General features: G+C 37.2%; 1 long non-coding RNA gene across 3 annotated transcripts; it reads right to left on the bottom strand.

Moving 5' to 3' along the window:
- Window positions 1–1,297: 1,297 nt before the first annotated feature.
- Window positions 1,298–15,606, bottom strand: LOC137758674 (uncharacterized). 3 transcript variants are annotated; one of them, XR_011073028.1, is made up of 3 exons: window positions 15,497–15,606; window positions 10,327–10,617; window positions 1,298–1,849 (listed from the first exon to the last, which is right to left on the bottom strand). It is a non-coding gene; the product is annotated as an uncharacterized lncRNA (long non-coding RNA). The 3 variants fall into 3 exon arrangements; XR_011073027.1 differs by having other exon boundaries at window positions 1,298–1,844; XR_011073029.1 differs by lacking the exon at window positions 1,298–1,849 and adding an exon at window positions 2,016–2,720.
- Window positions 15,607–15,757: the final 151 nt, after the last annotated feature.

Here is a 15,757-nt window from a genome sequence, read left to right as displayed (position 1 = left end):
TTTTTGTGTATGATGTGAGAAAGTAGTCCAGTTTGATTCTTTTGCATGTAGCTGTCTGGTTTTCCCAACACCATTTATTGAAGAGGCTGTCTTTTCCCCACTGTATATTTTTGCCTCCTTTGTCATAGATTAACTGACCATATATGCATGGGTTTATTTCTAGGTTGTCTACTTTGTTTCACTGATCTGTGTGTGTTTTGTGTGTGTGTGTGTGTGTGTGTGTGTGTGTGTGTGCCAGTACCATACTGTTTTGATTACTTAGCTTTGTAGTATAGTTTGAAGCCAGTGAGCATTCTTTTTTCAAGATTGCTTTGGCTATCTGGGGTCTTTTGTATTTATGTACAAATTTTTGGATTGTTCATTCTAGTTCTGAGAAAAATGTCATGGGTATTTTGATAGAAAATGCATTAAATCTATAGATTGCTTTGGATAGTATGGACATTTTAACTATGTTAATTCTTACAATCCATGAACACAGATATCTTTCCATTCATTTGTATCATCTTCAATTTGCTTCAGTGTCTTATATTTTTCAGAGAACAGTACTTTCACCTCCTTGGTTAAATTTATTCCTATGCATTTTATTCTTTTCCTATGCATCTGCAAACAGTGACAGTTTTACTTCTTCCCTTCCTATGTGGATGCCTTTTATTTCTTTTTCTTGTCTAATTGCTGTGGTTAGGTCTTCCAATACTATATTAAATAGGAGTGGCAAGAGTGGACATCCTTGTCTTGTTCCTGACATTACAGGATATTTTTCAGATTTTCACTACTGAGTATAATGTTGGCTCTGGGTTTGTCACAAATGGCCCTTATTATGTTCCCTCTATACCCATTTCATTGATAGGTTTTACCATAAATGGATATTGAATTTTATCAAAAAGTTTTCTGCTTCTATTTAGATGATGATATGATTTTCATGCTTCAGGGTGTTAATGTGGTGTATCACACTGATTTGAGGATATTGCACCTTCCTTGCACCCCTGAAATAAATCCCACTTAATCATGATGTAAGATCCATTTAATATATTGTTGAATTCAGTTCGTTAATATTTTGTTGAGGATTTTTATATTTATGTTTGACCTGTAATTTTCTTTTTTTGAAGTGTTTTTGGTTTTGATATCAGCGTAATGTTGGCCTCATAGAATGAGTTTGGAAATGTTCTTTCCAATTTTTTAAGAATAGTTTGAGAAGGACAGGTATTGACTCTTTATTAATCCCTTTATTTTTTTTTTTAGTTTTTATTATTAGCTTAATATTTATTGAAATATAGTTGATTTACAATACTGTGTTAGTTTCAGGTGTACAGCAAAGTGATTCAGTTACACACACACATATTTTTTTACATTCTCTTCCACTGTAGGTTATTACACCTATTGGCATATACACATAGAGCTGAGCAAAACTTTAAAGTACATCTCAAAAGAGCAGTATTATAGATCTCTTAAACATATAATTCATGCATCACACTTCAAAAACATCTTCCACTCAATAAAAGAACGCAGTGCACAGAAATTCTTTCTTATGGTAAGAAACAATTGGCTACATTCCTTCTGTGAGAATCACGTTTAATTCTGCCCTCTGAAAGCCTTTACTTTCCACTCACATTGAGCACACTTAGTTGAGGTCAACAGGACTTAGCAAATAAAGTTGCTAGATTTACAAGTTTAGGGAACACATCTCTGCCTCTATCACATACAAGGTATAACGTTCCTTCATGAAAAGAACACTGTCGGAGAAACTTTATACTGGTAGCCAGGTACAAAGTTCTTCTGGTTGTGATGGGAGGCTCTTCATTGTATGCATGTTGACAAGGCCATTGATTATATTCTCAGTTAGTAACCTGTACTGAGAAAAGACTCAAATTACCTGTAAAACCGTAGTGTTAGACAGCTATGAAATAAAACACTACCTACTTCAGTCACTTGGGGTCAGTTCCCAACACTGAAAGAACACTGTGCCTAAGAGTTCTTTCCTCTATCTTGTGAAAAACACATACTTTTACTATGGGGGAAAGAGGCCTTGGCATACAGTCTCACTCTCATTTGGCCTCTGAACATGGAGCATCTCGCAGCTTTTGATGCCAATTTTCAAAGGGTTGGTTTACAGGTCTCTCAAACATTTAACTAGCTACTCCAAATCCTGGGAACAATTTCCAAACACTGAAAGAACAATCTGTATAAAACCTCGTCCTTCTACCTGTATGATACATATATTTTCTATATAGAAATCAGGCCTGTTCCACAGTGTGAAAGACCTTCATGCCAATTGCCACAGCTTTGAAGTACCTCTCCAAAAACCAGTATTACAGATCTCTGAAACAATATACTTCACGCATGACAATTCACATATATCTTCCACACAATGAAGAATGGAGCGCACAGGATTTCTTTCTTAAGGTAAAAAAACAGTTGGCTACATTCCTTCCATGAGAATCATGTTTAACTATGGCTTCTGAAGAAAGGCTTTACCTTCCAATCGCACTGAGCACACTTAGTTGAGCTCAACCTCACTTAGCAACTACAGTTGCTAGATTTACAGGTTTAGGGAACACATCTCTGCCTCTATCACATACAAGGTATAACTTTACTTTAGAGAAAGAACACTGTTGGAGAAACTCTGTATTGGTAGCCTGGTACAAAATGCTTCTGGTCGCAACTGGAGACTCTTCATTGTATTCGGGTTGACAAGGCCCTTGATCACATTCTCATTTAGCAGCCTGTTGTGAGGAAAGACTCAAAGTAGCCTGTAAAACCGTAGTGTTAAAGACAGCTGTGAAATAAAACACTACCTGCTTCGGTCACTTGGGGTAAGGTGCAAACACTGAAAGGACACTGTGCCTAAAAGTTCTTTCACCTATCTTGTGAAAAACACATATTTTACAATGAGAGAAACAAGGCTTGGCATGCAGTCTGCAAGGATTTCACTCTTTTTGCCTCTGAACCCTGAGCTTCTTGCAGTTTTTGATGCCACTTTTCATAGGACTGGTTTGAGGTCTCTCAAACATTTCACTCTAAATCCTGGGTACATGTTCCATACACTGAAAGATCAATGTGTATAAAACTTCATCCTTCTACACTGTAGGACACGTATATTTTCTCTAAGGGAAACAGTCCTTTTCCTTACGTGGGAAAGGCCTTCACAACTATTGGCATAAAAACAAAGCTGAATGCAGCTTTAAATTACCCCTCGAAAGACCTGTATTACATCTCTTAAACAATATAATTCATGCATCACACTTCAAATACATCTTCTACTCTATTAAAAAAAAAAAAACACAGTGCATAGAAGTTTAACAGAAACAATTGGCTACATTCCTTCTGTGAGAATCATGTTTATGCCATCTGAAAGGCCTGACCTTCCAATTGCATTGAGCACACTTAGTTGAGCTCAACCTCACTTAGCAATTATAGTTGCCAATTTACAAGTTCAGGGAACACACCTCTGCCCATATCACATACAAGGTATAATTTTCCTTCATGGAAACAACACTGTTGGAGAAACTTTGTACTGGTATGGTAGCCTGGTGCAAAGCGGTTCTGGTTGTGATGGGAGACTCTTCATTGCATGTGGGTTGACAAGGCCAGTGATTATATTCTCAGTTAGTAACCCTGTTTTGAGGAAAGACTCAAAGTGCCCTGGAAAAACACTTGTTATATATGTCTGAGAATTAAATTACCACTGCCTTCAGTCACTTGCAGTAAGTTCCATACAGTGTAAGAACAGTGTGCCAAAAATTCCTTAGTCCATCTTGTGAAAATCACATAGTTTTTTTGAAGGGGGAAGAAGCCTTGACATGTAATCTGCAAGAATTTCACTCTCATTTCACTTCTGAACACAGAGCTTCTCTCAGCTTTCCATACAACTATACAGAGGATTGGTTTGTCAGTCTCTGAAACATTTCACTAGCTACTCCAAATCATGGGTAAAAATTCCATACACTGGAAGAAAAATATGTGTAAAACTTAGTCCTCATACGTGTATGACAAGTACATTTTCTTATGGAAATCTGGACAATTCCACAGTGTGAAAGGACTTCACACCTATTGGGGTTTACACAGAGAGCTGAGAGCAGCTTTAAAGTACCTCTCCAAAGAGAAGTATTACAGATCTCTTAACAACATACTTCATGCATCATAAACAAATATAACTTACACTCAATAAAAAAACACAGTGCATTCTTATATGTGAAATAAAATACTACCTGCTTCAGTCACTTGGGGTCAGTTATGAACAATGAAAGAACACTGTGCCTAAAAATTCTTTCGTCTAACTTGTGAAAAACACATACTTTTACTATGGAGGAAACAAGCCCTCATGCGAAGTCTGGAAGAATTTCACTCTCATTTTGCCTCTGAACACAGAGCCTCTAGCAGCTCCTTTTACTCTGTATGATATGTACATTATCTCTGTGGGAAACAGGACTTTCCTTACTTCACACTTACTTGCTTTACACTCAGAGCTGAGCACAGCTTTAAAGGACATCTCAAAAAGAAGCATTATAGGGCTTCCCTGGTGGCACAGTGGTTGAGAATCTGCCTGCCAATGCAGGGGACACGGGTTCGAGCCCTGGTCTGGGAAGATCCCACATGCCATGGAGCAACTAGGCTCGTGAGCCACACCTACTGAGCCTGCGCGTCTGGAGCCTGTGCTCCGCAACAAGAGAGGCCGCGATAGTGAGAGGCCCGCGCACCGCGATGAAGAGTGGCCCCCACTTGCCGCAACTAGAGAGAAAAGCCCTCGCACAGAAACGAAGACCCAACACAGCCATAAATAAATAAATAAATAAAATTTAAAAATATATATATATACGTCACATTTAAAAAAAAAAAAAAGAAGCATTATAGTTACCATGGGAAACTCTTCATTGGATGCAGGTTGAGGATGCCATTGCTTATATTCTCAGGTAATAAACCTGTTTTGAGGAAGACTCAAAGTAGTCTGTAAAAAACACTCATGTTGTAAGTCTGTAAAATAAATCACTACCTTCTTCAGTCACTTCGGTTACCTTCCATACACCAAAAGACCACTGTCCCTAAAATTTCTTGCGTCTATCTTGTGAAAACAAATGCTTTTACTACAGGTGAAACAAGCCTAGGCATGCAGTCTGCAAGGATTTCACTCTCATTCCACCTAGGACCACTGAGCATCTTGCAGCTTTAGAAGTCACCTTCTAAACTGAGCGCAACCTCACTTAGCAATTACAGTTGCTAGATTTACAAGTTCCAGGAACACATGTCTGCCTCTATCACATACAAGGTAGAACGCTCCTTGATGGGAAAACACTGCTGGAAAAACTCTGTGCTGGTAGCCTGATCCAAAGGGCTTCTGGTTGCTCAGGAGCCTCTTCTTGGTTTGCAGCTTGACAAGGCCATTGATTACATTCTCACACCTGTTTTGCAGAGACTCAAAGTAGCCTGGAAACAGTGGTGATAGACAACTGTGAAATAAATCACTACCCACTTCACTCACTTGATGTACATTCCACATCCTGAAAAAGCACTGTGCCTTAAAATTTTTTGCATCCATCTTTTAAAACAAATACTCTTACTAAGGGTCAAGCAGGCCTTGGCATGCGATCGGCAAGGATTTCACTCTTATTTTGCCTACTATCTCAGACCATCTCGCCACTTTTGATGCCATGTTTCAAAATGTCGGTTTTCAGGTGTCTCAAACATGGCCCTAGCTACTCCGAATCCTATGGACGTGTTCCATACCATGAAAGTACAATCTGTATAAACTTTTGTCTTTCCACTCTGTAAGAAAAATACATTTTCTCTATGGGAAGCAGTCTTTATCCTTCTGTGGGAAGAAGCTTTCACATCGACCAGCTTTTACAAACAGAGCTGAGCCCCTGCAACTTTTATGGTGAAAAAACACCTTACCTATAGAGGAACAAAGAATACATCCAGCATATTTTCAGAGACCATGCAGGCAAAAAGAGAGAAGAGTGAAATATTTAGAGTGTTGAGGAAAATACCCACCAACCTAGAATTCTGTGCCCTGCAAACTATCCTTAAGAAGTGAAAGAGAAATAAAGACTTTATCGGACAAACAAAACTAAGGGAATTTGCTATCAGGACACCTGTCTTTCAAGAAATGTTAAAAAAACTTCTTTAGAGAGAAGGAAAATAATATAAGTCAAAAACTCAGATCTACATAAAGAAAGGAAAAGCATTGAAGAAGGATTAAGCAAAGATAAAACTAAAACTTTTGTTTTTTTAATTCTTAATTGATCTAATAGGTAACAGCTTTTTTAAAACAATATTAACAACGTATTTGATTTTGTATGCTTGTGTACATGATATAGATAGGTAGATAAAAAGACAGATGCTTCTGTATGCTTATATATAAGTGAAATGAATGACAGCAATGGAACAGGAGGGAGGAATTAGAATTATTTTGCTATTGTTATAAGGTACTCACACAACCTATGAAGTGGTACAGTGTTATTTGAAAGTGGATATGTATTAGTTGTAAATGTACATTGCAAACTCCAGGGCAACTGCTAAAGAAAATAATAAAAGAAGTATTACTGAAATGCTATGAAACAAGAGAAAATGAAATCATATATAATGCTCAATTACCCACACACATATGGTCAATTAATCTTCGACAAAGGAGGCAAAAATATAAAAGGAGAAAAGTCTCTTCAGCAAGTGGTGCTGGGAGAGCTGGAGAGCCACATGTAAATCAATGAAGGTAGAACACTCCCTAACACCATATACAAAAATAAATTCAAAATGGCTTAAAGACTTAAATATAAGACATGACACCATAAAACTCCTAGATGAGAACACAGGCAAAACATTCTCTGACATAAATAGTACAAATAGTTTCTTGGGTCAGTCTCCCAAGGCAATAGAAATAAAATCAAAAATAAACAAATGGGACCTAATCAAACTTACAAGCTTTTACACAGCAAAGGAAATCATAAACAAAACGAAAAGACAACCTACGGAATGGGAGAAAATATTAGCAAACAATGCAACCAACAAGGGCTTAATTTCCAAAATATGCAAACAGCTCATACATCTCAATAACAACAGTAAAAACAAACAACCCAATCAAAAAATGGGCAAAAGACCTAAACAGACATTTCTCCAAACAAGATATACAGATGACCAATAGGCTCATGAAAAGATGCTCAACATCACTAATTATTAGAAAAATGCAAATCAAAAGTACAATGAGGCATCACCTCACACCAGTCAGAATGGCCATCATTAAAAAGTCTACAAATAACAAATGCTGGAGAGGGTGTGGAGAAGACGGACTCCTCCTACACTGTTGGTGGAAATGTAAACTGGTGCAGCCACTGTGGAAAACAGTATAGAGGTTCCTCAAAAAACTGAAAATAGAGTTGCCATATGATCTAGCAATCCCACTCCTGGGCATATATCTGGAGAAAACTATAATTCAAAAAGATACATGTACCCCAATGTTCATATCAGCACTATTTCCAATAGCCAAGACAAGGAAACAACCTAAACGTTCATCAACAGATGAAAGGATAAAGAAGATGTGGTATATATACACAATGGAATACCTTAACCATAAAGAAGAATGAAATAATGCCATTTACCACAACATGGATGGACCTAGAGATTATCATACTAAGTCAAGTAAGTCAGAAAGAGAAAGACAAATACCATATGATATCACTTACACATGGAACCTAAAATATGACACAAATGAACTGATTTATGAAACAGAAACAGACTCACAGACATAGAAAACAAACTTATGGTTAACAAAGGGGAAATGGGGTGGGGGAAGGATAAATTAGGAGTTTGGGATTAGCAGATACAAACTACTATATATAAAATAGATAAACAACAAGGTCCTACTGTATAGACCAGGGAACTATATTCAGTATCCAGTAACAGACCATAATAGAAAAGAATATGAAAAGAATATATATATATATAAATAACCGAATCACTTTGCTGCACACCAGAAACTAACACAACATTGTGAATCCACTATACTTCAATTTAAAAAATTAAAACTTTAAAAAAAAACAGTAAACAGTATGTAAAATTAAAAGAAAAAATTTTAAATAAATAAAACACTCAATTAAAATCTCAAAGGCAGAAAGAGGGTGGAAGACAAAAACAGGAACAAAGAACGTAAGCAACAAATAGAAAACAGTAACAAATATAATATTAATCTAACTACGTCAATTTGAATGTTAGTGGTCTAAATGCACCAAGACAGAGATTGTCAGATGGATCAAACATGATCAAAAACATGATTCAACTATATGTTGTCTGTAAGATACGTTGTTTTCATTTTAAGTATAAAGACACACAAAGTAAAAGTAAATAAATGGAGAAAAACATAATATGTTAACACTAATCAAAAGAAAGTTGGAATAACTATTAATTTCAGACAGAGGAAATGTCAAAGTGAGGAACATTATCAGGGATAAAGAAAGGGAATTACATAATTATAAAGGGGTTAATTCTCCAAGAAGACATAACAATCCTTAACATGAATGCACATAACAATGTATCATCAAACTACATGAGGTAAAAACTGATCAAACTTCAAGGAGAAGTAGATGAATCAACTATCATAATTGGAGACTTCCACACTCCTCTATCAAAAATGGACAGATCCAGCAGGCAGAAAATCAGTAAGGATATAGCTGAACTCAGTAACACCATGGATCAACTGGATATAATGGACATCTACAGAACACTTCACCCAACAACAGCAGAATATACTTTTTTCTCAAACTAACCTGGAACATTCACCAAGATAGACCACATTCTGGGCGATAAAACACACGTAATAAATTTAAAATAACACCAATGTCTGCTCTCAGATCACAATGGAATTAAACTAGAAATGAGTAACAGAAGATAGCTGAAAAAATCCCCCAAATTCTTGGAGATTAAATGATACACTTCTATATATCACATGGGTCAAAGAAGAAATCTCAAGAGAAATTCTTAAATATTTTGAATGAAATGAAAATGAAAACACAACTTATCAAAATCTGTGGGGTATAAGGAAAGCAGTGCTTAGAGGGAAATTTATAGCACTGAATACATCTATGAGGAGACGAAAGATCAAAAATTAATAATCCAAGCTTCCACCTTAGGAAACTAGAAAAAGAAGAGCAAATTAAATCCAAAGTAAGCAAAAGAAAAGAAATTATCAAAAAGCAGAATGAAGTTGAAAACAGGAAATCAATAGTAAAAATCAATGAAACCATTAATAGCTGGTTCTTTGAGAAGATCAATATCAAAAAGTCTCCAGCTGTGCCAACTAAGAAAAAAAGAGCTAGGACATGAATTACTAATATGAGATATGAAATAGGGGATATCACTACAGAACACATTAAAAGTATAATAAAGGAATACTATGAACAACTATATGCCAACTAATTTGATAATCTAGATAAAATGGACTAACTCCCTTTGAAAGTCACAATCTGCCAAAACTCATGCAAGAAGAAATAGACAATCTGAATACGCCTATATTAAAGAAATTGAGTCAATAATTAATAACCCTCTAGAATGAAAAGCACCAGGCCCAGATGGGTTCTACCACATTTAAGGAGAAACTATACCAATTCTCTACAATATCTTTCACAATATAGAATTAGAAGGGTATACTTCTAATTCTCATAAAATGGTAACTCATTTTATGAAGCTACCATTACCCCAATACCAAAACTTGACAAAGAAAATACAGGATAAAAGAAAACAAGACCAATGTCTCTCATGAAGATAAATGCAAAATCCTCAACAAAATACTAGCAAATCAAATACAACAATGTATGAAAAGAATTACACACCAGTACCAAGTGGGATTTATCCCAGGTATACAAGGTTGGTTGGCTCAACACTTGAAAATCAATTAATGTAATACATCATATTAACAAGCTAAAGAAGAAAATCATATGAGCATATCAGTAGATGCAGAAAAACCATTTGACAAAAAACAATACCCACTCATGATAAAAACTATCATAAAAACCCTATAGCTAACACACTTAATGGTCAGAAACTGGGAGCTTGCCATTAAGATCAGGAACAAGACAAGGATGTCTCCTCTCACCACTGCTTTTCAACATCATACTGGAAGTTCTACCTAATACAATAAGACATGAAAAGGAAATAAAAGGCATGCAGATTAGGAAGGGAAAAAAACTATATTTGTTCACAGATGACTGTTCATTTGCAAAGTCAGGACTTCACTGGCTGAAATTTAAAACTGGCCCCCATACACAGAGGGCAAGGAGAGACTGAAGAAAGAGGCAGACCACTCCAGGCTAGTAGGTGGCAGTTTTAATAAACAACGGAACTTACATAGGAGGCTTATCTTCATCAGTCGCAAGACAAGTAGATCTTTGCATCCTCCCGCCAGAATCTTAAAAGTTTATGAAGAGGCTTTAACGGGATTCGTCACACATCCAGTCCAGATGGTCTCAACAACACATTACTCTCTCAAGGCTTCATCCTCGAAACGGCTGCTGGTATGGAAATAGTAGGTGGAACATAAATTCCAAGGATGGGGGAGAGGTTAAGGAGCCTCTGATTGCCTGGGTCAACTAGCAGTCACATCTTCTTGATGACCTCCTCCAACAATGACATGATCATCTATGTAGAAAATCCAAAAAACTCCTAGAATAAGCAACTATAGCAAGGTTGCAGGACACATGGTTAATATATAAAAGTCAATTGCTTTCCTCTATACCACCAATGAACATGTAGAATTTGAGATTAAAAATATAATACCATTATATTGACACCCCCCAAAATGAAATACTAAGGTATAAATCTAACAAAACATGTGTAAGATCTATGTGCAGAAAACTATAAAACTCTGATGAACAAAATCAGGGAAGAACTAAATAAATGGAGAAATATTCCTTTTTCATGGATAGGAAGACTCAGTACTGTCCAGATGTCAGCTCTTCCCAAATTCATCTATAGATTCAGCGCAATCCCAATCAAAATGCCTGCAAGTTATTTTGTGCATATTGACAAGCTGAGTATGAAGTTTATATGGAAAGGCGTAAGATCCAGAATAGCTAACACAATACTGAAGGAGAAGAACAAAGTTGGAAGACTGATGCTACCTGATGTCAAGACTTACTACAGGCATATCTCAGAGATATTGCAGGTTTGGCTTCAGACCACAGCAATAAACTGAATATCAAAATAAAGCAAGTCACATGAATTTTTTTGTTTCCCAGTGCATACAAAAGTTATGTTTACACTATACTGTAGTCTATTAAGTGTGCAACAGCATTATGTCTAAAAAAACAATGTACATACCTTAACTAAAAAATGTTTTTTAATATCTTTATTGGAGTATAATTGCTTTACAACGTTGTGTTAGTTTCTGCTGTACAACAAAGTGAATCAGCTATAAGTATACATATATCCCCATATCCCCTCCCTCTTGAGCCTCCCTCCCACCCTCCCTATCCCATCCCTCTAGGTCGTCACAAAGCACCAAGCTGATCTCCCTGTGCGATGCAGCTGCTTCCCACTAGCTATCTACTTTACATTTGGTAGTGTATATATGTCCATGCCACTCTCTCCCTTCGTCCCAGCTTCCCCTTCCCCCACTGTGTCCTCAAGTCCATTCTCTACGTCTGTGTCTTTATTTCTGCCCTGCCACTAGGTTCATCAGTACCGGTTTTTTAGATTCCATATATATGCATTAGCATCTGGTGTTTGTTTTTCTCTTTCTGACTTACTTCACTCTGTATGACAGACTCTAGGTCCATCCACATCATTACAAATAATTCAATTTTGTTTCTTTTTATGGCTGAGTAATATTCCATTGTATATATGTGCCACATCTTCTTTATCCATTCATCTGTCGATGGACACTTAGGATGCTTCCATGTCCTGGCTATTGTAAATAGTGCTGCAATGAACATTGTGGTACATGACTCTTTGAATTATGGTTTTCTCAGGGTATATGCCCAGTAGTGGGATTGCTGGGTCATATGGTAGTTCTATTTTTAGGTTTAAAAAATACTTTATTGCTAAAAAATGCTAACCATCATCTGGGCCTCCAATAAGTCATAATCTTTTTGCAATAGTAACATTAAATATCACTGATCGGAGATCTCCATGACAAATATAATCGTAAGGAATATGACTGTGAATTCATAATGAATTGAAATATTGTGGGAATTACCAAAACGTGACACAGAGACACAAAGTTAGCAAATGCTGTTGGAAAAATGCCGCTGATAGACTTGCTCGAGGCACAATGCCACAAACCTTCAATTTGTAAAAAATGTAATATCTGCAAAGTGCAATAAAGCAAAGCACAATAAAATGAGATATGCCTGTCTAGAGCTACAGTAATCAAGATAGCATGATCTTGGTGAAAGAATAGATCAGTGAAACACAATAGAAATCCCACATAAATATAGCCAATTGATCTTTGACAAGGTGCAAGGGCAATACAATGGAGCCATGATAGTCTCTTCAACAAACGGTGCTGGAACAACTGGACATCCACATGCAAAAAATATGACTCTAGACACAGACCTTACACCCTTCACAAAAATCAACTCAAAATGGACCAAAGAACTAAATGTAAAGCACAAAATGTAAAACTTGAAAAGATAACATAGGAGAAAATCTAGATGACCTTTGGTATGGTAATGACTTTAGATACAATACCAAAAACATGATTGATGAAAGAAATAATTGTTTAGTTGGACTTCATTAAAATTAAAAACGTCTGCTCTGTGAAAGGCACTGTCAACATAATGAGAAGACAAGCCATAGACTGGGAGAAAATATCTGCAAAAGAATATATCTAATAAAGGACCTATCAGATGTTATCCAAAATATACAAAGAACACTTAAAACTCAATAAGAAAATAAACAACCAGATTAAAAAATGGGCCAAAGACCTTTACGGACACCTCACTAAAGAAGATATATGGCAAATAAGCATATGAAAAGATCGTCATATACCCTACATTGTATGTCATTAGGGAAATGCAAATTAAAACAATAATGAGATACCTCTACATGCCTATTAGAATGGCCAAAATCCAGAACACTGACAAATGCTGCCGAGGATGTGGAGCAACAGGAAGTCTCATACTTTGCTGAAGGGAATGCAAAATGGTACAGCCACATTGGAAAAGAGTTTGGCAGTTTCTTACAAAACTAAACATACTCTTATCATATCATTCAGAAGTCATGCTCAAAAGAGTTGAAAGCTATGTCCACACAGAAACTTGCACATGGCTGTTTATAGCAGCCTTATTCATAATTGTCCAAACTTGGAAGCAACCTAGATGTCCTTCAGTAGGTGAACAGATAAATAAAATGTGGTACATTCAGACAATGGAATATTATTCCGCTCTAAAAAGAAACGAGCTATCAAGCCATGAAAAGATGCAGAGGAAACTTAAATGCATATTACAGAGTGAAAGAAGCCAATCTGAAAAGGCTGCATACTGTATGATACCAACTATATGACATTCTGAAAAAGGCAAAACTATGGAGACAGTAAAAATATCAGTGGTTGCCAGTTAGGGGATAGGGACGGATGACTAGGCAGAGCACAGAGGATTTAAGGCAGTGAAACTACCCTGTAATGGTAGACATGTCATTCATTATATATTTTTTCAAACCTATAAAATGTACAACACCAAGAGTGAGCCCTAAACTATGGATTTTGGGTAACTGGGATATGTCAGTGTAGGTTCATCAACTGTAACAAATGTGCCACTGTGGTGAGTGATGTTGATAATGGGGGAGGCTATGATGTGCTGGGGTAGACAATAAATGAGAAATCGCTATACCTTCCTCTCAATTTTGCTGTGAACCTAAAACTGCTCTTTAATACTTTTTTGTCTTTTTTTAAAAAACAGAACAAAACGAGAAACTAGTCACCTCTCCCATTCTTTGCAGACTGGTTCTGTGCTAGAGCAGTCCTTTACTAATTAGCTGGCTTGTTCTCAGCCTAGGGACCAGATGGAGGTGAAAACTTAAAGAGCTCCTTAGGTCTTTTGTGGTTGGGCCTTATGTTGGTTTTTCAGCTGCTTTTAAATGTCTTGATTTCCCAAAGCTTAACCACAGCCTCTCCTCAGGGTTTTAGATGGTCTATCTTATGTTTCTACCCTCAATGTCTTGCCCCAGGTGTCTGTGGGACTGTAGTCCACCCACAAGTTTCAGGAGCAGCGCCTACTGCTTCTCCCCACCTGAGTTCCGAGATAGACAAGATAGAGCCCAGTACTTCTGGCAGCCCTCAGACAGGGCAGAACTTTACAAATAAAAGCTCCTCTGTTCCCTCTCTGTTGGAGCAAGGGAATTGGGAACTTAGCTTTGGCCACTCCAGACCAAGATTTTGCTACACTGAGGAAGGGATGGGGCAAGGGCAAGTAAAAACATCACAGTATTACCATGATTTCAAATGTGTTTTTTTCCTTGATTGAGTTTTCAGGTTTTTTTGCTGTAGATCTTTTACTGTTTTCCAGAGCTTTCATATGGTTATTTTAGCCAGTTTCTAGTTGTTTTTTGATGTTTCCAAGGGGGGCTGTGGGCTTGGGCCTGCTAAGCCGTTTTGCTGACGTGCCTCTACTTTGACTTTATATTAACATTGTACTAAAAATCACAGCCCACTCAATATGACGATTAAAAGAAAGAAAATATAAAAGAAGCAAAAGTTTTGCAAAAGAAACAAAACTGTCATTCACATATTATATTATATTACATAGAAAATCCAAAACACACAATAAATTCATTACTGGAATTTATAAGACTTCAGGCAGTAAGCTATACACAAAACTGGTACTCTACAAATGAAATTTAAAAAGAGATACCACTTACAATAGCTTCAAAAAGTATGAAACATACTCAAATAAAACTCACAAAAATATGTAATACTGCTATGGAGAAAATATATGGAGACCTAAATAAAAGGATTGCTGTACCATGGTAATGGATTGTTAAAGTCCATATTGTTAGATATTAATTTTCCTCAGGTTGATTTACAGAGTCAAAGAAACCAGTCAAAATCTCAGCATTTTTATTTACAAGTTGACACGATGATGATTATTCATATGAGTTGATTATAGCCAAGACAGTTGAACAAGAACTTATGGAAGGATATTCATTCTACCTTATCGAGATTGTTTCCTAATATGTTAACAAAGAGTAGTATTCGTGACCCTATTCCGTGCTGCAACTTGCCTCCGTACCTTCCCCAGACACTTCCAACCCTGCTTTCCTTTCGCTTTTTCCGATAAAGCTTATTTTCTAAAATGCTATATAATTATGTTCATGGCTTATTGTCTGCTCCCTCCCTCCTTCCCCCACCCCCACCCCCACCCCCACCCCCAAAAAAAGTTCTCCAGAGCAATGATCTCTGTTTTGCTCACTGAGGTATTTCAAATCCTTTACAATAGGGCTTGGCGCGTAGCAGGTGCTCAATATACTTATTGAAAGACTTAAGAGGAAACAGGTTTGTTTTTGGCGGTTGTCTACTTGCCTTAGTATCATTTACGCAGATGCAGAGCTACAAGACACTGTCCTCGGCGAAACCCCGTTTCCTCCCGGAAGAACCGGGAACCCAGGAGCCGGCGACTCACGGAGCGCGGCCACGAGCCCAGAATGCGTACCTGGGCACGTGACAGGCTCAGCTGGGCCTCTCCACGCAGCAAGCGCGGAGAACTACACTTCCCAGAATCCTTGGGCTCTCGCGTGGACTACATTTCCCAGAGGGGTTAGCGACCGTTCCCCCGCCTCCCCC

The sequence above is a fragment of the Eschrichtius robustus genome, chromosome 2, assembly GCF_028021215.1.
Source record: "Eschrichtius robustus isolate mEscRob2 chromosome 2, mEscRob2.pri, whole genome shotgun sequence".
NCBI lineage: Eukaryota > Metazoa > Chordata > Mammalia > Artiodactyla > Eschrichtiidae > Eschrichtius > Eschrichtius robustus.
This window is presented reverse-complemented; position numbering and strand designations above follow the sequence as displayed.